Raw genomic sequence first — 21918 nt, 5'->3', positions numbered from 1 at the left:
TTAATCCATGCAGTAATTAGTTTTTGCTGTGTAGACCATGTGACAATTTATTTATTCATATGAATGAGTGGTCGTTTGGGTTGTGTTCAGTGTTTTACTATTTCAGACAGTGTCACAGTGTATTCTTGTTCATGGCCCTTGGAGTTCACGTGCAAAAGTTTCTCTCGGGTACGAACCCAGGAGCAGAATTGCTGCAGCGCAGTGTATTTGCATCCTTCTTGCTTCATCATCTAGGTAGTACCTAGTTAGTAGCTAAGGTGTTACTTAACAACTGATATTTTAAACAGCAGCATATAAATGTTTCCTTGCTCCCAACTGCTTGTGAACCCTTGATTTATCAGTTTTCTCTATCTGATGAATATGAATTGTCATCGATAGTGATATTGTTTTTCCACAATTGTACAATATGAAAGCTTTAAGAAATATATTTACTGACCAATTTGTTTCCTTTTCTGTAATAATATTTGTTTTTAATATTTTGCTCAAATTTTTAATCTGTTTGTTTAAGGAATCCTTTATATGTTAGGAACACTAATCTTTTGTTGTGTGTTAGTCACTCAGTCATGTCTGACTCTTTGTGACCCCAAGGACTGCAGCCTACCAGGCTCCTCTGTCCATGGAATTCTCCAGGCAAGAATACTAGAGTGGGTTGCCATTCCCTTCTCCAGAGAATCTTCCTGATCCAGGGATCGAACCCAGATCTTCTACATTGCAGGCAGATTCTTTACTGCCACCAGGGAAGCCCTGATCTTTAGTTAGTTGTATATGTTGGAAATCTCTTCTTCCATTTATAATTTGTTGGCTTTTTTTTCCCTTTAACTTTTAAAATGATGTCTTTTGGAGAACAGATGTTTTTGATTTAAAATATTCAAGCCTATCAATTTTTCCTTTATAGTTTACCTTGTAATATTTGTTTGTAACCCTCTTTCTAACACTAGTCTGAAAAATATTCTCTGTATTTTGTTCTAAAAGTGTAGCCATCTTGCCTTTTGTATTTAAGTCTGTTTGGTGTTGATTTTTGAGTACAGGCTGAGATACAATTTTTTTTTTCATATGGGTGTCTAATTGTCTTCATGACTCTGAAAAGGTCATTTACCTCCCTGCTAATCTACATTTCTCTCTGCCAAAAATCAAGTAGGCCAATATGTGTGGGTCTGTCAGAAAGCACCACTCTTGAAGAATGTGCTGGATGCATCACCTGTTTCCTACCCCAGCCTGCCTGCCCCAGACGTCTCTTCCCTTTCCTTAATACCAGGACCAACTTGCTCACTGCCTCCTCTTTCTGCACCTCCCCTGCAAGGACACCCAGTAATATTTCTTCACAAGTTGCAGAGGGACTGTAGGCTGCTTCTGCTGACAGGAATCCCTGAGCAAGAAGCCCTAAAGGGCCACGCTACCTGCTTAAAAGGAGAAGGAAGAAGAGAATTGAGGAAGTTCAAAAACAAATTACTATTCCAATAAATCATCTTACCTCACAAGTCACTCTGATACCTCACATGCCCCTGCTTCCTACCTGCGCCTGAGCCTGAGCCAACTGTCATTTGCAAGAAGGTTCTTTTAACTTTTGCTCAGCCCCATGGGAGAGGTTGAGGCTCAGAGAAAAGAGAGGGACTTGAAGAGGGACTGGGGGCTACTAAAAAGACTGAGAGTCAGGAGGTGGGGCATCTGTAGCACATTGCCCAAGGGCCTACCTAGAAGACTCTCCCTCACCCCTCACCCCTCCCCACTTACGACCCCTTCTTCCCTGTACTGCAATAAGGCACACTTCTGAGACCTGCGTAGGGATTCAGCTGCGTTTAGTCCAGAAAGACAAGAATGGCAGGACTCAAGAACAGGACTCTCCAGAGTGATGGGTAGTGGGTGGTGGGTAGAATAAGCCCACCCAGTATTGACTGCTGGACAGAATGGATCACAGGCCAGCTCCTTCACAATGAATCAGCCAGAAGGGTCTTCTCACCCCATGGCCCCTACCCCTCCTTTGAGGGCTTTCTTTTGAGGAAGCTGTGGTTTCTCGGCAGTTAGAAGACAACCAAGAGATGGACTGTGAGACTGTGCTCTGAAGATAGAAGAGTTAGTCACATACCCTTGAGTCTGGATGCCCCCACCCAGAAATCCTTCATCTGAGCTCTGCTGTTATCTCTAGCAGCTCTTAGCCCTCCAAGGAAGATGTGCCCAGTTTCCACTCTGGCACCAACTCTTGGGTGAACCACAAGTGGCTGAAATAACTTATTTTGTTAGCTAATCTGTAGCAGCCAGTCAGTTGGCTTATGACTCAAAGGCATAAATTCCTCCTGTAGTTCATCAACACTGGTTTCTGCCAAGAAGCTGGCTAGGGCACAGGATATGACCCCCTGTGGGCCCCTGCTGGTACACAGGCCCAGATTCAGGCTGTGGCCAATGGAGCCACTGGACCTCAAGCTGTGTCCAAGATGTCATCTGAGGTAGAGTGTCTTCTTACCTTGGCCAGAAATCTCCAACAAGATCCTGGTGGTGATAAACACAGTGATTACAAAGGCCTCACCCTGCCTTCTGCTAGCCATCGATGAGAACCCCAAAGAACTAAATACCAATGCCTGTCTCGGCCATCAGTGAATGCTTGTGAGTGAAGGAATAACTGAGAGGAACATATGACTCCATGTCAATAAATATTAATGATCCACATGGTTCTAGAACTATTTTACGTACTGTCGGGGATACAGATGTAGTTTCGGATTCTCTCCATATATGATTCTTCTAGGTGAAGAAACCAAACTCATGCAGTGAGCTGTGTTCACTTATTAAACAGGTACTGAGCACCTAATCTGTGCTGGTCACCGTGTTGTAACAACAGCTGCCTGCATAGAGCTCAGACTCTCATGAGAATGACAAGAAATTAAATGAATAATTTATAATAAACTGTGATGGAAGTTTCTAAGGGTTGTAAAACGCAAAAAGAAGGAAGCTTCACTGGAATAGGCTATTCAAGAGAAGTCTTGCTGGAAGGGCAAAAGGAAGAGGCGGGAAGACAGGAACCTGTGCTACTAAGACTTGAAGAGCAGACGATGAGGGGACATACCAGCTCAAAAGCTAGTTCAGAAACTGAGGCCTGAACAGCTTCTCACATTCAAATCCCACCTATCAAACAAGCAGTTGTTTGATCATGAACAACTTCCTCACTTGGAGCCTCAGTTTCATCATCTGTGGTTTGATGGTGATAATATTATCATCTCATAGGGTGGCTGGGAGAGTTAGACAAGTTAATTACTACAAGGAAAGATCTGAGCAGAATGTCTCAATATGCGATAACTAATATTACTATCATTGCAAGAGCTTAGCTGAGGCTAGAGCCAGGGAACTCACAATGATAGGCTGAATCCAAGTCATCCTGGTGGAACAAAGTCATAGCACTTGGTGACAGGCTGTGTAGGTAACTGAGATGGAGGAAGAATCAGCAATGATTCACTCACTGTTGATGAGCAGTGTGAAACAGCAATGAGCCCTAAATTAGGACATCAGAAGACTTGGGCTTACTCCTGACTCTGACATTTGGTAGCAGGGAAATTCTGAAAAATCACTTAGGACTCTCAGCCTCAGTTTTCACATCTGTAAAGTGGAAATCGACTGCTCTGTGTACCAAACTGGTTGGTACTGCAAAGCAAGCAATACTGGGTGGGCTTGTTCCACCTACCACCCACTATCCACCACCCATCCTCTGCAAGATTCCTGTTCTTGAGTCCTGACATTCTTTAGTCAAATTGGAAAGGACTACCAATATGTGAAGTATTATTATCCTAAAGGTTCTAGCTTAGAAAACCAAAAGTACATGCTTTGGACAGAATCTCCAACAGAGAGAAGAGTTGAGATTTTTATCTTCTTTTATTTGTTTTTAAAATTTCTAAAGCTTTGCTTCTCATACTTGACTGTGTCTACAAATCACATGGGGGTCTCACTAAGTGCTGAGTATGATTCAGTAGGTCTAGGGTAGGACCTACATTTCAAACAACTCATGGGTGATCCTGCTGTTGCTGGTCCACGGAGCACACTTTGAGTAGCGAGATTCTCTAGAGGACCATGTAGGCAAAGTGGTTACATTCCTTGGGGTGAGCTGACAGCAAAGTCTAAGGGAAAATGTAGGAAACTGTGAGAGTATTCAAGATCCACAGCTTTTAGGGTCCTACCAGCCACTCTTCCTTTTTAAAAAATATATATATTTATTTATTTGACTGTGCTAAGTGTTAGTGAAGCAACAGTTAGAACCAGACATGGAACAATGGACTGGTTCCAAATTGGGAAAGGAGTACACCAAGGCTGTATATTGTCACCCTGCTTATTTAACTTATATGCTGCTGCTAAGTCACTTCAGTCGTGTCCGACTCTGTGCAACCCCATAGACGGCAGCCCCCCAGGCTCCGCCGCCCCTGGGATTCTCCAGGCAAGAACACTGGGGTGGGTTGCCATTTCCTTCTCCAATGCATGAAAGTGAAAAGTGAAAGTGAAGTCGCTCAGTCGTGTCCGACTCTCAACGACCCCATGGACTGCAGCCTACCAGGCTCCTCCGTCCATGGGATTTTCCAGGCAAGAGTACTGAAGTGGGTTGCCATTGCCTTCTCCGTAACTTATATGCAGAGTACATCACGTGAAATGCCAGGCTGGATGAAGCACAAACTGGAATCAAGATTGTCAGGAGAAATATCAATAACCTCAGATACACAGGTGACACCACCCATATAGCAGAAAGCAAAGAAGAACTAAAGAGCCTCTTAATGAAAGTGAAAGAGGAGAGGGAAAAGGTTGGCTTAAAACTCAGCATTCAAAAAACTAAGATCATGGCATCCGGTCCCATCACTTCATGGCAAATAGATGGGGAAACAATGGAAACAGTGAGAGACTTTATTTTTGGAGGCTCCCAAATCACTACATATGTTGACTGTAGTCATTATGGCTGATTCATGTCAATGTATGACAAAACCCACTGAAATGTTGTGAAGTAATTAGCCTCCAACTAATTCAAAAAAAAAAAGAAAAAAAAAAAGACGCTTGCTCCTTGGAAGAAGAGCTATGACCCACCTGGACAGCATTTTAAAAAGCAAAGATGTTACTTTGCCAACAAAGGTCCATCTAGTCAAAGCTATGGTTTTTCCAGTAGTTATGTGTGGATGTGAGAGTTGGACTATAAAGAAAGCTGAGTGCCAAAGAATTGATGCTTTTGAACTGTGGTGTTGGACAAGACTCTTGAGAGTTCCTTAGAGTGCAAGGAGATCCAACCAGTCAATCCTAAAGGAAATTAGTCCTGAATATTCTTTGGAAGGACTGATGCTGAAGCTGCAACTCCAATACTTTGGCCACCTGATTCGAAAAACTGACTCATTGGCTTTCCTGATGCTGGGAAAGATTGAAGGCAGGAGAAGGGAACGACAGAGGATGAAATAGTTGGATGGCATCACCAACTCGATGGACGTGAGTTTGAGCAAGCTCCAGGAGTTGGTGATGGACAGGGAAGCCTGGCGTGCTGCAGTCCATGTGGTTGCAGAGAGTCGGATAGGACTGAACTGACTGAAGTGTTAGTTGTGGCACTAAGGATATTCGATCTTCATTGCAGCATGCAAGATCCTTATTTGCTGCATGCAGAGTCCTAATTGCAGTATGTGGGAGCCAGTTCCCCGACCAGGGATCGAACCTGGACCCACTGCATTGGGAGCTCAGAATCTTAGCTACTGGACCACCAAGGAAGTCCCCACTCTTCCTTTATTGACAGTTAATCTTGCTGAGTGCCAAGCACTATCTAAGCACCTGGCAAATATTTACCCATTTCATCCCCCAAATATCCCTGTGTGATTGGTACTATTTTTGCCCCTGTTTTACAGATACAAAAACTAAGGCCCAGAGAGGTTAAACTGTCTGTCCAAGGTCACACAGCAGATAGTCCCCATACCTCCAATTCCAGAGCTTATCCCAGAGCAGAGATTAATAAAAATACAACACATTCTGTGATCAGCTGCCCCTCCAAACTACAGAGCAGAAAAATAACTGCTGATACATCATCCAATGCTAAAGGCTGGCTAGATCTGAGTCACTCAATGGCAGTGACCTAATCAAACATTTTCAGATACATCTGTGAGAACATCTCCTTCCATCCTGTGAGTCCCCTAGGAGCTGCCCAATAATGTATATCACAGCTTAAAAAGGCTTTGGCTCTGGGACTTCCCAGGCTTCCCTGGTGGCTTAGAAGGTAAAGAATCTGCCTGCAGTGCAGGAGACCTGAGTTCGATCCCTGGGTTGGGAAGATCCCCTGGAGAAAGGAATGGCTACCCACTCCAGTATTCTTGCCTGGAGAATTCCATGGACAGAGGAGTCTGGCAGGCTACAGTCCATGGGGTCACAAAGAGTAGGACACAACTGAACAATTAACATACTGGGACTTCCCTTCCTTGGTGGTCCAGTGTTAAGACTGTGCTTCCAATGCTGAGGTGCATGGGTTCAATTCCTGGCTGCGGAACTAAGATCCCACATGCTGAACAGTACAACCAAAAAAAAAAAAAAAAAATAGCTCTGTCTCTGAAGCCATGCTACCTGGCTTCAAACCTTGGTTTCACCACTTGGTAGTTACTTCACTGACCTCCAGAGCTCAGGTTTCTCATTGGTAGCATAGGAATAATAGAACTACCCCACAGAGTTGTTGTGAGATCTGAATGTGGTAATGCATGCTGAGCACTTAGCCCAATATTGATACACAGCATGGGCTCCATAACTGTTTTTGGTATGGTCATTAAGGTACAAGTAAGAACAGGCCTGCAGCCCCTGTGCTATGAAGTCACTCTGCCACACTCCAGCCACTGGACCCCCTCCTCAGATGCTAGGAGGAAGACCAGAGTGTGCGGGCTTAGACAGCATCAGTGACTTGTACTTCTGACAGAAATTTCCAGGTCACTGCACCTGCCAGCAGTGCCTGACACTGCTTCTTTTAGAAAATGGGGAACGTGTCACGTTTATGGGGGCCCTTTATCGCACATCAGAGAGCATTTGCACAAATGTTTGGATCAACGTCTCATGACTCTGGCCCCAGGCCTGCTATGAGTCAGTCATTCAGTCCCAACTCAGCTCCACACTCCTCCAGAGATGGTCCTGCCCCATGGTCCCTCCACCCCTACCTTAGGTTGCCAGCCACCACCCTGAATCCCCCAGGAATCTGGGATGGAAAAGAGAGATGTTGAGTGATGTGAATGACAATTGCCAAAGAGCCACACTGGCCCTCCAGGATTTGTTAACTGCTATTAAAAGATATTCCAAGTCATTATTGCAATTATTATGGGGATTAGCTGATTGCAGCTAATCTCAGACTCCCTTTGTGTTCCTAATGGAGGGGAGCGGCCTTGTGTGAAAAATCCCATTTTGTGCCTTTCTTCTAAAATTTCGTTTAAGAAAAACAACTAGGGGCCAAATGTGATATTCAGCCATTGAAAATGAGTAAGATAAGGGTTTAGGTACAGAGCAAGTGAATCACAGAAGAGTCAGGTAGACAGTAGGGATGGCAGACACACAGGATGAGTTAAGGAGCAGAGGATATTGAATCACTTGGTGAGCAAATTGTCCTCCTTCAATTCTCTTTAACGCCTTCCAATTGCATCACTGAGAAACTCTCCTTTAGATGTGTCTTTAACATTCTGCAACACTAGCTGATGTCCTTTTTTAACAGAAACATCTGGCCCACACTGACAGGCAACACAGGACAGCTTCTTGGATTAAAATCCCAGCTAAGACACACACTGACCTTGACACTTGAGTGAGTTAATCAACCTCCCTGTGGCTCAATTTATTCATCTGTAGAATGGGGTAATAGTCCCTCTTTCACAGAGTTACTGTGAGGATCAAATGAGCAATTTCATGAGAAGCTGACTTGGCTCAGGGCACTCAGCAATGGGAACTACTATTATTTGGCAGCCAACAGTATCTGACTAGAAAATAATAGCTTTGTTCTCACTGTGCTTATTTTTAAGGTTCTCTTCTACTTGGGGGACATGATATGGTTTTCCATTTTTAGTAGCAATATGAAATGAGTTATAAAAGAGATATACTTAAATGTCAGTCAAAAATAGTATACTAACAATAAAACGGGTAATACTGAGCTGTGACAAAAATCACTGAAATTGGGTCTTGAACAACTGAATTTTGGGAAGGCTGATTGAGTCCAGCCCATTCATTCTACAAGTGAAGACCTACAGCCCAGAGACGGAAAATGACCTTTCTGAGATCACACAGCAAGTTTCAGGCAGCACTCGTCTAAAATCCAGAACCCTAACTCTCAGCCAAGTATTTTGCCCAGCACACTGTATTCAAGTCACTAAGTTGATAGTGTCTTAAGGAAGGACAAGTTAAAAGGCACCTTTGAAGTGAGTAGCCACTCCCTTTGAAGCCCTAGAATTGGCGCTGTTATAATGGAAAGCCTCAGCTACAATGAGACACACTTTGCACACACACACAAAAATGGAAATAATATCGTTTTTGAAGTTTTGAGAGAATTCAAGCAGGGCACAAACACAGCTCAGAACCCAAGATGTTGTTTTCTTTGGAGCATGTGCAAGATATGTCTTTAGGTTCCTTTTTTTTTTTTTTTTTATAAAAGCATATTCAGACTAAAGTAGAAAGTACTGTAATGATTGTTTTTATAAAAGCAAAAAAGCAGGCAAGAGGGTGTTTGTCTCATTGGAGAACAAGGATGAACTTACATGGTCCAAGTGTAACCACAGCATAACAAGATTACATTGCAGGGGGAAAGTCAGTCCAGTGGCAGTTGGAGAGCAAAAAACAAATTGGTATCTAGCCATGGTCTGAGTGCTTACTGGCTCTGAAACTGAACACTGAACTCCCAACCCTCTTTATCTTTTCTCTTTACTTGGTAGGACCTGGTGGGGTTGGGGGAGTCTTTTAATTTCCACTATTCTTGGCATTGATTATTGATGAATGCTCTGGAGGCCAGGGAATGAGCTTCATTCTATTAGTAGGAAAAACCACCTCCACCCATACCCACTGCAATAAACAGCATACTGAACTTCACCTCTGAAGAGGTCCTTCCTTCCCTTTAGGAAGCTTGAACTCATGTCTTGTGAATAGAACCTAGAGCAAAGAGAAAGAGCTTGAGGTGAAAGCAGAAAAAAGAGAACAACCTAGGAGTACATTATCCGAGGAGCATGAATATTCCCCAGCTGTACGTCCCACCCATTGCTCTATGAGGATCACAAACTCAAAAGTCTTCAGGGTAATGGCTAGTAATGGAAATGAGAAGGCCAGGCCCTCTGGGGACAGTGGGGACCTAGAAAACATGGAACCCTCTAAAGGGGCCACAGCACCCCAGCTCCACCCACCCGTTGCCTTGTGATGTGGACCCAGTATTGCCACACCTTGCCCAGATGGCTCAGCAGTAAAGTATCTACCTGCAATGCAGGAGGCACAAGAGATTCAAGTTTGATCCCTGGGTCAGGAAGATCCCCTGAAGAAGGGAAGAGCAGCCCACTCCAGCACTCTTGCCCGGAGAATTCCATAGATAGAGGTGCCTGGTAGGCTACAGTCCATGGGGTCACAAAGAGTCAGACACCCCCTGAGCACAGCTAACACACTCCTTCCATCATTAAAGAGAAGCCAGAAACCTAGATTTTTATGTACCTTTTTTTTTTTTTTTTTTTTAATAATGGCTTCCCTGGTGGCTCAGCTAGTAAAGAATCCACCTGCAATACGGGAGACCTATGTTTGCTCCCTGAGTTGGGAAGATCCCCTGTAGAAGGGAATGTCTACCCACTCCAGTATTCTGGCCTGGAGAATTCCATGGACTGTATAGTCCATGGGGTTGCAAAGAGTTGGACACGACTGAGCGACTTTCACAGTCACAGAGCACAGCACCCACTGCTTCCATCATTAAAGAGAAGCCAGAAACCTAGATTTTTATGTACTTTTTTATTTTTAAATGTCAGTGACTAATTCAATTTTTTCTAAAACTTAATGTAGGCCTCACACAAGCATCTGAGCCCCAGATCCAGCCTGCAGGTACCTCTGCTCTGTAGCCTCTCCCTAAGCAGTCTCATTCCTTTCAGAGCTTAGAGCACAAAGTATGAGCAGTGACCTGCCACCCACCCCCCACCCCCAGGCTATACTTCAGCTTCACCCTCAGCAGTACTCTAAAGATCTGCATTTCTCAGCTCAGGCTCTCCTCCTGTGCTTTGCTGTTTATTTTGGACCAACATTAAAGGCATGGATGAAGGAGAAGGAAGCATCGAAGGAAAGAGAAGAACCTAATCCATGGCATCCAGCATGGTGGAGCTCAGAATGGCCTCTTGTTCTTCCTGGTAACCCCAACCCTGAACCCAGTGCCTGGTGCACAGTAGATATATAGTAAATGTTTGCAAATGTATGAGAAAATGATGACTTCCCTGGTAGCTCAGATGGTAAAGCATCTTCCTGCAATGCGGGAGACCTGGGTTTGATCCCTGGGTTGGGAAGATCCCCTGGAGAAGGAAATGGCAACCCACTCCAGTACTCTTGCCTGGAAAATTCCGTGGATGGAGGAGCCTGATAAAATGAAGGAGCAAACTGAAAAACAAATGGAGTCACTATGTTGTCCATAAGGAATAATAACCAGGATCCAAAGTTATCAGCCACTGTAATGGGATCATGAATGGAGAGACTGAAGCTTATAAAGTCAGAGGTCAAACTAGGGAAGAAAAAAAAAAGAGAGACTTTTAAATTCCATAGACTACATCACAGTTAGGACATATCATTTGGAGACCAAAAGCCTGGATTTGAGTCATTGTTCTGCAAATTATTAGCCACATGATTTGGGTCGATTCATGGAACCCCACTGGATCTTGATTTCTTCGTCTGGAAACTGGGGCCAGAATTATCTAGCTCCTAGCGGTGACTTGGGAATCAAATGAGATAATGGAATTTACAATGCTTTGAAAACTGAAAAACACCCCAGAAGTGGGTGAGGGAAACAGGAGAGTCAAGTCACACAGAGGATGATGAGTCAGAAGGACAGTGCAGAGCCAACACGTTTCTTGGGCTGTCTGCATCATTTAATGTGTCAAGATGGCTGTTGGCTTAGCTCTTGGCTTAAGTCATCCTGATTAACAGGTGCCTGGCCAGCCAGGAGCTGGACTCCAAGCTGATTGGATAACTAAATGAGGAGTTCCTGAACTTGGACAGTGAAAGAAGACAGCTAAGGCAGCAGCCAAGAGAGAAAGCAGCCTTTCCTATCCAGTTCAAGGACAACTGGGTTGTCTATGAAACATCCTACAGTCTGTCTGCAAGAGTACACAGATCACTTTTCTTCTGGAGGTCTCACTGTTGATGAAGAGGGTGTGCCAATGAACAAGCTCATTCAAGGTGTGAATTATTTATGTTCATAACATGCAAGTTTACACAGATCCATTAACAAAAATTGTATCTGGCAACTACTTCTAAGCAATTACAATTACTGGTTTTAAGCAGTGAGCAAGATAATAAAATAGAGCAGCCATCCTCAAGCCTCTAGCGTATCCTCTTGACCTCAGCAGCTAGAAGCTGGATAAATGGCTAAGAACATGGGCTCTGGAGACAGACAGACCAGTTCAAATCCTAACTCTGTAACCTGAGGCCACTTAGTCAACCTCTCTAAGTTTCAGTTTCCTCAAATGTAAAGTGGGAATAATAATAGTAGCTACTTTTGAGTGAGATTGTTAGGATTAAATGAACTGGCCTTTGCAAGACACTAAGCTTGGTGTTTCCTTCAGAGAAAGCAGTCCAAAAATGATATATAGGATGTTTTCTTCAACAGCCCCTTTGAAATTCTATCTTAGATCTGCTCCCTTTCTCACTGGGATCCGGAAGATTTCTAAACTGTTAAGGGCAGATGTATCATTTAATTAAGACTAGCGAGGTCTTCCCTGGTGGCTCAGATAGTAAAGAATCTGCAATTCTTCTTCTGCAATGCAGAAGACCTGGATTTGACCCCTGAGTCAGGAATATCCCCTGGAGAAGGGCATGGCAACCCTTCTCCTGTATTCTTGCCTGGAGAATCCCAGGGACAGAGGAGTCTGGCGAGCTACAGTCTGTGGATTCACAGAGTGGGACATGACTAAAGTGACTAACACTTTCACTCATTGAGGACAAAGGGCTTTTTTCCTTGGTGCCAGAGAGTATCTTAAAAGTCCATAAGAAGTTTTTTAGGGAGACAAAGAGGACCCCAAGTTAGAAAAACTCTAGACAAGACATGGGCTCTTCACCCAGAAGGGCTCCACTTCAACCTGTTTTTTTTTTTTTATTGGAGTTCAGTGTAGGACTTTTGCTTGATGAAAATTGTTCAGTAGTAAAAGATTCAACCTCTTTGTTGTACAAAAAGAACATCTGAGAGCCAGGGTGAAGAGACTTGTCCAAGGATACCTTGTGAATATAAAACAGACATAGGACTGGCCTTTATGTCTCCAAACCTCCAAACTTTTGTTAAATATAAATAACAATTAGTCTAAATGATTAGTTATTGGATAATTACTATCCCCAGTGCAACTATTCTGTCTTTAATCAGATCAAAGTTATATCAGTTCAATATGCTCCTTCTACTTTGAGACATGGACTAAGAAAATATTATCTCTCATCCAGGGATATAGGGAATCTCACTTAAATATTAATATGCATTATGTACCTTATGCCTGGTATCTGCACCTTATATTCCTGTATTTTGGCTTCTATTTTCAAAATAATGGAAAATCAAGCCAAGTCAAATTAAAGGAGATAGGGAGGAAGTGAGGAGGAAGAAGAAAAAGAAGGCATGAAATCCCAAATTAGAAGTATTCTGGGCGTGTACAGTGTCTAACCCCCTGAAGCACCATTAAAGTATCACTAATTTATCATCATGTGCATCCTCAGACCTGCAGTTATTGAGTGTTTTGGGGGTTTTTTGTTTGTTTGTTTTTGAGCCAGCCATGTTCTAAGCACTCTATACATGTTTTCTCATTTGAATCTCTCAAGGACCCTATAAGGTAAGTATTTATTATTCCCATTTTACATATGAGGAAAGAAGTAGAGAGAGAATTAAGTACACAGCACAAGATGACAAGACAGAGGTATAGACTGGATTCACTCTACTCCCACATGAAAATTACACAAGTTCAGCTAATGTTCAAACACTCAAACAAATAGATAATACAATAGTATAGGTGGTCCCACCTGTCCTTCCCACTATGGACCCCAGGGAGAGCATCAAATAGACTATGTTGTTGTAGCCACATGCCCTTCGTAACATCATTACTATAGCATATAGAGAATAATTATAGACATGATTTTTCATTTAACCTGACTGTAAGCCAGCAATATCATTTGAGAAGCAGCAGCAGTCAAGTCCAATATTGGGAGAAAAATGACTGTGTTTTGACTTCATCATTCTCCAACCAAGGCAAGTCCTTCAAAGAGATGGTCAAGAAAAATTTTGACCACAAACAATTTTTCTCCTTCCTTGCTCACTTTAGACCCTAGTTTCCTTAAACGTTATGCCTCCTTATCTGGACCAGCTGAGAGCCTGATGGGAAGGCAGGAGAGCCAGCTTTTGGTCCTGACCAAGCCACCAGTCTGGAGAGCCAGTGCCTCCTCACTGTCTGCCAAATGAGGGATTGGACTAAGCTGGTCACTGAGGAGCCAAATGATGAAGAAGCATGGACCTGGTATTTGGGCCTAGTCTCTGAAGGCTGAGGGAACTAGGTTAAGCCAAGTTGAGCTCTACAAGGGGTTTGTCCAGACCCTCAGGAGATTTTGGGCCTCACACAGCAGGCACCTACCAGCACCCCGCCCCCTTGCTGGGAGCTCTGAATTGTTTAGCAACTGGGCCAGCCTCTTCCTGGATATGCTGGGAAATAAAAGGAACAGCTTCCTGGCCTGGAGGCACAGCCGCAGCTGGGCTGGGACTTGGACTTTGAGCTGAGGAAACAGGCTTAGGCTTCGAAGCCTCTCTCCATCCAAACCAGCCCCGCCTCTTCTGCCCCAGCCACCAGCCACATGATAATTCATAATCTCGATGACAGGAGAGAGGTGGGGGAGCCAAGAAAAGAAAAAGAGATCCTTCCCAGCCAACGGGATCTGAGCTGTTGAATCCAGAAGTTTGTTTTATTCAAAATAAAAAGGGGAAAAAAATTGACCAAGTGTGATTATAGAGTGTCTGAGATTGCACGTGGCTGGGCCGCCTGTGAAGGATGAGGACTTCTCCGTCAGCCAGTGGTTTTGTCTACATCATGCCACACAACCTGCCACATTCTTTGTTTTCTTTAAATGAATTGACCCATTTTATTTGCGCCAACAAACAGACCAATTGTTTGAGTGCCAGGCAACAAAACCTTCATGCTCTCCTGCAGCTTAGCAAAGTTTCTCACAAAACAGCTTGCCTGCCTTTCTGAGCTGATGAAACATACAGCTTGATCACCTAAGGCCATGGGCCAAGGTGACTGCAGAGAATACAGTCAAATACAGCAGCCTGTGTGTAGTGAAGGTCCAAGGCTCTTTGGAACTCAGTGGAAAACAATGCTCTTTGGCGCCTCACCCTATTAAGTCAATAGGTCTTCTCCCAGTGAAATTTAACTTGTAAATACTGAAAGAACCAAGAGGCAAACAATTCTAGACTACTGAACCATTCTGCTGCTAACACTGAACTTTGTAAAGCAATACCCCCTGACTTCTAGGTCTGCCCTTTAGAGAGGCTCGCTCTGCCCCTAATCAGATGTGCTCTGCAGACCAGCCTGCTTAAGGAACCAAGCCTCTCTCTGTCTCCAAAGTCTAAGACAGGTACTCATTTGCTACCGGTGCACTTATTCCCCAGTTTTAGGAGGTAGTGTGTTTGTATATACACATATGTGCTTGTAATTAATATTGATTAATATTTTATATCTTTCTTGTACCTGTGAACTGTAATACAACCCAAAAAACTTTATCTCTTGTTGCCACTCTTTTCTTCTCGAACTTGGCCTTGAGTAAGTCTTTCCTTTTCTTACCAGACTATGAATATCTCTCATTTTTCTAAATCAAGAGAATTACAGTGGATGTTAAAGGCACATTTCCACATCCAGCGCTTGGCTCCCTGTCTCCCCGTCCCAGAGCCCAGTGCAAGACCATCTTATACTTGACGCTCAGTCAATAGTTAGCAATTCAATTAGAAGTGAAAGTATTAGTCACTCAGTCGTGTTCGATTTTCCGCAACCACAGGGACTGTAGCCCACCAGACTCCTCTGTCCATGGGATTCTCCAGCAAGAATACTGAAGTGGATAGCCATTCCCTTCTCCAGGGAATCTTCCTTACCCAGGTATTGAACTCAGTTCTCCTGCATTGCAGACAGACTCTTTTACCATCTGAGCCTCCAGGGAAGCCCACAATCAGAAGGTTGGTTAAAAGACTGACTGGGGCTTACCCCAATCAAAGGCAGCTTCAGGTCTTGGCTCTGCATCCTTGACTAGACTCGAACTACTGGGTCCTCTGCCACCATCTAATAAACATGATGTACACACACAATTGTAAGCTTCACAAGGACAGGTTGGGATCCCCTTTTCCCAGGGCAGCTGCTGGGTCAAGGACGCAAGGGCAAGTGCTTCATTTGGGAGGTGATTTGAAGCAGCACCCATAGGGTGCTTACTTCCCTGATCAGGTAAGCAAGATGGAAAGGAAGGCAGCCAAGGCGAGGTGTGTAAGTAAGCAACTGAGTCATATTCCCCATGGAGACCTCTGGGAGAACATGGAAAGCATGCCTCAGTTTGCCCCCATGTCGGGGGGGGGGGGGGCAGCAGGTATTGGTAGAAGGGTAGAAGGGTATCTTCTACCAATTCCCATCTGTGAATTAAAGGCTAGTCCTGCAGATAGCAGAATCCAGACTGCCTTGCTTGTAGACTGAGCATGCAGCCCAAGAAAGCATCCAGGCAGAATCACACATGCAAGCAGTAAGAAGCTTGTGAACAAGAGGAATCTGAGGGTAGGAGCAGGGTACTTACTGATACTGATAGTGGCTGATTAGCTGGACTCCCCAGTGCCTATAGCCGTGCCTGGCATATAGCTGGTGCTCAAAGCAAAGTTGCACAAATGCATTTATTCTGTTGGTTTTATGAAGAAAATTTTAAGGAGGACACTTTCTTCAAAGGAAATTTTATAAGCGAAGTTCAGAGTGTAAATGAGATTAAAAAGGAGTTGCCTGATTTAAGGACTGAAGCCCCCATCACCTCCTCTCACAACACACAGACAGCTGTGAGGAACATCCAGTGTGCCTCAGAGTCCTGGTGAGAAGCCCTAATTTAATTCCTCCCATTTTACTCATGAGACAGTTGAGGTGCCATGTCTCTGCTGACACCATGTGTTAGTGCTAGGAGCCAAAGACAGTCCCAGAGAGTTTGTCGATACGGGTGGGCACAACCCTGAGCATTGGTTCAGTGTCAGCGGGACCCTCCCTGGAAGCACGTGGGAAGCCCTTGCTGAGAGCTGGGATGCTCTTCCCCCAAGACTGGCAGAGGAAGAGAGAACCGTCTGTCACAAAGTCATGACACCTCATCAGTCTCCAAGAACACAAGTGATTAAATCTGTTGTCATTCACGTCCCATCACTTCAGAACCAAATGTTAGCAGCCAAGGGGGATGTTAGCAGCCAAGGGAGATGTCAGCACCTCCAGCTGTTGCCATCACCCGAATCTGCTTTCCACATCTGCCAGAAAGACTGTCAACTTGGACGTCCAGATTCTAAACCCCCATGCAGAATTGGATCTTCTCATTCCTAGGAAGGTATATGGAGCAAAAAATCCTGAAGAACTTTCAAACGCAAGTTCCTGCTAGAAGGCCAAGTCTGAGGCCACTAAACTGAAATGAACTCACAGTTTGGACAGAAAGAAAGAGATTGACATGTGGAAGGGAAGATTTCAGCATTGACTTCCAGGAGCTCTTGGATTTCCTGTGGCAACATTTGGATCTGTGCATGGCGCCCACTCCTCTGGCACCCACTAGGGTCTCTTGCTGCCAGCACTGAAAACTCTCAGCTCAACTGCCTTCCTTCCAGTCTTGACGTCAGTCTGAAAGCCAGGTGAGGCAGCCAAGGCTACCTACCAGTTTTAATCACTGCGAGAGGGAAATCCCTCCTCCTTAGTCTCGCTGGAGCACCCTAACTGGAACTTCCCTCTGCTGACAAGAAAGAGAAAAGAAATAATAAGGAATGGTTTAGTGTGAACCCCAGCGGAAATTAGCTCTTCATCTCCATCTATTCTCCTAAGAGGAGAGCTCAATGGATCATTCCAACTGGGGCAACTTGCCAAACTCCTCATTTTCACTGATGAAAATTTGAGTCCCAAAGAAGGAGAAGCGACTTGCCTAAAATCTCACAGTTATTTATAGAATATCTGTGACCAAAATAGCAGTTTTTCCTAATTCGTTGTCCAGTGCCTTTTTTCTACACTAATTTTAGATAAAATCTATCTTTTTTTCCTTTAGCTGTGCCTTTTCTTTTCGTTCTTTCTTTATGTCTGTTTGTTTGCTTAGTTCTGTCTCTGGCATCTAAACTCTCATCAGATATTTGTTGAATGAAAGATTATATGAATATATGAATGAATCTCCCCTCTAAGGGAAAAACTGGGACTTTTTTTAAAAGATGATTTTTTGACCTTCAGAGATCTTCCAAATAGTACAAACTTAAGCATACTGGACAAACTACATTCTTTCTTTTAATTGAAATATTGTTGACATACGATTTTGTTAGCTTCAAGTATCAGTTCAGTTCAGTCACTCAGTCGTGCCTGACTCTTTGCGACCCCATGAATCGCAGCACGCCAGGCCTCCCTATCCATCACCAACTCCCGGAGTTTACTCAAACACATGTCCATCGAGTTGGTGATGCCATCTAGCCATCTCATCCTCTGTTGTCCCCTTCTCCTCCTGCCCCCAATCCCTCCCAGCATCAGGGTCTTTTCCAATGAGTCAACTCTTCACATCAGGTGGCCAAAGTATTGGAGCTTCAGCTTCAGCATCAGTCCTTCCAATGAACACCCAGGACTGATCTCCTTTAGGATGGACTGGTTGGATCTCCTTGCCGTCCAAGGGACTCTCAAGAGTCTTCTCCAACACCACAGTTCATAAGCATCAATTCTTTGGTGCTCAGCTTTCTTCACAGTCCAACTCTCACATCCATACATGACTACTGGAAAAACCATAGCCTTGACTAGATGGACCTTTGTTGGCAAAGTAATGTCTCTGCTTTTTAATATGCTGTCTAGGTTGGTCATAACTTTCCTTCCAAGGAGTACACGTCTTTTAATTTCATGGCTGCAATCACCATCTGCAGTGATTTTGGAGCCCAAAAAAATAAAGTCAGCCACTGTTTCCCCATCTATTTCCCATGAAGTGATGGGACCAGATACCATGATCTTAGTTTTCTGAATGTTGAGCTTTAAGCCAACTTTTTCACTCTCCTCTTTCACTTTCATCAAGAGGCTTTTTAGTTCTTCTTCACTTTTTACCATAAGGGTGGTGTCATCTGCATATCTGAGGTTATTGATAGTTCTCCCGGCAATCTTGATTCCAGCTTGTGCTTCTGCCAGCCCAGCGTTTCTCATGATGTACTTACTCTGCATATAAGTTAAATAAGCAGGGTGACAATATACAGCCTTGACGTACTCCTTTTCCTATTTGGAACCAGTCTGTTGTTCCATGTCCAGTTCTAACTGTTGCTTCCTGACCTCATATACGTTTCTCAAGAGGCAGGTCAGGTGGTCTGGTATTCCCATCTCTTTCAGAACTTTCCACAGTTTGTTGTGATCCACACAGTCAAAGGTTTTGGCATAGTCAATAAAGCAGAAATAGATGTTTTTCTGGAACTCTCTTGCTTTTTTGATGATCCAGCAGATGTTGGCAATTTGATCTCTGGTTCCTCTGCCTTTTCTAAAGCCAGCTTGAACATCTGGAAGTTCTCGGTTCACGTATTGCTGAAGCCTGGCTTGGAGACTTTTGAGCATTACTTTACCAGCATGTGAGATGAGTGCAATTGTGTGGTTTCAAGTATACTACGTTAATTTGACATTTGCATACATTATGAAATGATCACAAGTCTAACTATCTGTCCCCATTCAAATTTATTACCATATTTTTGACCATATGCTTTATTGCTTATGCATATTACATCCCTGTGGCATTTTTATTTTAAAACTAGAGGTTTGTACCTCTTGGTCCCCTTCACCTATTTCTCCCCTCCCACGTCCCTCTCCTCTGCAACACCACCCATTTTTTCTCTGTATCTGAGTCTGTTTTCATTTTGTATTGTTTGTTTTGTTTTTTATAGTCCACATATAAGTGAGACCACTTAGTATTTTTCTTTTTTTCACTTAGCATAATACTCTCTAGATTCATCCATGTAGTAGTGAATAGCAAGATTTCTTTTTGATGGCCAGATAACATTCCATTGTGTGCATACATATATATATGTGTGTATATATCCATTCATCTATGATGAACACATAGGTTACTTGCATATCTTGACTATTGTAAATAATTCTGCTGTGAACATTGACATGCTTATATCTTTTTAAATTAGTGTTTGTGTTTTCTTCTGGTTAACACCCAGAAGTGAAACTGCTGGATCATATGATAGTTCATTTTTTTTAATTTTTTGAGGAACCTTCATACTGTTTTCCATAGTGATTGCACCAATCAACAATTCCACACAAAGTTTCTCTTTTCTCCACATCCTCACCCACCCTTGTTATTTATGATCTTTTCAACGATAACCATTCTAACAGATGTAAAATGATATCTCATTGTGGTTTTGATTTGCATTTCCCTAATGATTAGTGATGCTAAGCATCTTTTCGCAAATCTGTTGGCCATCAGTATCTCTTCTTTGAAATAATGTATGTTCTACTCCTCTGCCTGTTTTTTAATCAGGTTGTTTGTTTTGGTATTGAGCTGCATGCTGCTTCTGCTGCTGCTAAGTCACTTCAGTCATGTCTGACTTTGTGCGACACCATAGATGGCAGCCCACCAGGCTCTCCCGTCCCTGGGATTCTCCAGGCAAGAACACTGGAGTGGGTTGCCATTTCCTTCTCCAATGCATGAAAGTGAAAAGTGAAAGTGAAGTCACTCAGTCACTCAGGCTCCTCCGTCCATGGGATTTTCCAGGCAATAGTACTGGAGTCGGGTGCTATTGCCTTCTCCGATTGAGTTGCATAAGCTGTTAATATATTTTGGATATTAACCCCTTATCAGAGATATCTTTTGCAAATATCTTTTCCCATTCAGTAAGCTGCCTTTTTATTTTGTTGACCATTTCCTTCACTCTGCAAAAGCTTTTTAGTTTGATGTAGTCCCATTTGCTTATTTTTGTTTTCATTTCCCTTGCCTGAGGAGACAGATCCAAAACAATATTTCTATGACTGATATCAAAGAACAGCCTGCTTATGTTTTCTTTTAGAAATTTTATGGTTTCAGGTCTTACATTTAAGTCTTTAATTCATTTTGAGGTTATTTTTCTTGTGTGAGAAAGTAGCTCAGTTTGCTTCTTTTGCATGTAGCTGTCCAGTTTTCTCAGCACCACTTATTGAAGAGGTTGTATTTTCCCCATTGTTTATTTTTATCACCTTTGTTGTGAATTAACTGTCCATATAAGCATGGATTTATTTCTGGGCTCTCTATTCTGTTCCATTGATCACTGAGTCTGTTTTTGTGCCAGTACCATTATATTTTGATTACTGTAGCTTTGTTGCATAGTTTGAAATCAGGGAGCATGATACCTCTAGCTATGTTCTTTCTCAAGACTGCTTTGGCATGCAGGGTCTTTTGTGTTTCTATACAGATTTTTTAATTACTTGGCATAGTTCTGTGCAAAGTATTTTTGGTATTTTGATAAGGATTGCACTGAATCTGTAGATTTCACTGGATGGTATGGCCACTGTAACAATATTAATTCTTCAAATCCATGAGCATGATGTATCTTTCCATTTGTTTGTATGATCTTCAGTTTCTTTCATCTATGTCTTACAGTTTTTAGAATATAAGTCTTTTACCTTTTTGATTAGGTTTATTCCTAGGTGCTTTGTTCTTTTTGGTGCAATTGTAAATGGGATTTTAAAAAATTTCTCTTCCAGATAATTCATGATTAGTATAAAGAAATGCAATACACTATTCTCTAAATATTTCTGTACAATATTTTTCCATCCTGCAAAATTGAAATCATTTATTTGTTCTAAACAACCTGCATCTTTGAGAGAAGGTGATATTACCGGAATGAGGGTGATGCAGTTCAGAGTTCAAAATTAAAAGGAGTGATGGAGAGTAAGCATCATTTGGCAGCAAAATCACTGCAGTGGCCTCCTCAGAGGGTTCTTAGACCCCTCTTCAAGGCCTAAGACTGGGAGAAAGTCATCAAAAACTTGCCTCTTGGCAAGGTTGAAATTATTTCCGGCTCTAAAATTCTGCAATTCAGTACACAAATTGACTAAAAGCCAGGATCTCTCTGCTACTGTCTATGATCATGTCTACAACCTCAAAATACTTAACTTGATAAGGTGATTTGGGCAAAAAAGAGGTTATTTTGATCCAAACAGCTATAGTGGTTTCCACCTAAGAGAGGAATCTCTAGACATAAGCCTATATCTTTTGCAGCCTAAACTTGTCTTTCTTTGGCTTTATCTGCTTACCATTAGCACTAGAACATTGTAAAGCAAGCAGTAGCTTTTATTTTTGTTGATTTAAAGTTTCCTATATACTAGCCATTCTTTTCTTTTCAATAAAACAAGCTAACTGTTAACACAATTTTTTTCAAGTAGCACAGATGCTAACAAAGAAGAATAAAATCACTGTCAACATTTTTATGAGAATTCTTCTTTTCACTTCTCTGATTCTGTCACCTGACATTTTAACTTCATCCTGCTGCTTCCAGTTCCCTAGAACTACCTTTCTTTGAATCCACTGGGCTGAGCC

Source organism: Cervus canadensis, chromosome 4 (genome assembly GCF_019320065.1).
Source record: "Cervus canadensis isolate Bull #8, Minnesota chromosome 4, ASM1932006v1, whole genome shotgun sequence".
Taxonomy (NCBI): Eukaryota; Metazoa; Chordata; class Mammalia; order Artiodactyla; family Cervidae; genus Cervus; species Cervus canadensis.
Note: the sequence above shows the minus strand (reverse complement) of the source record.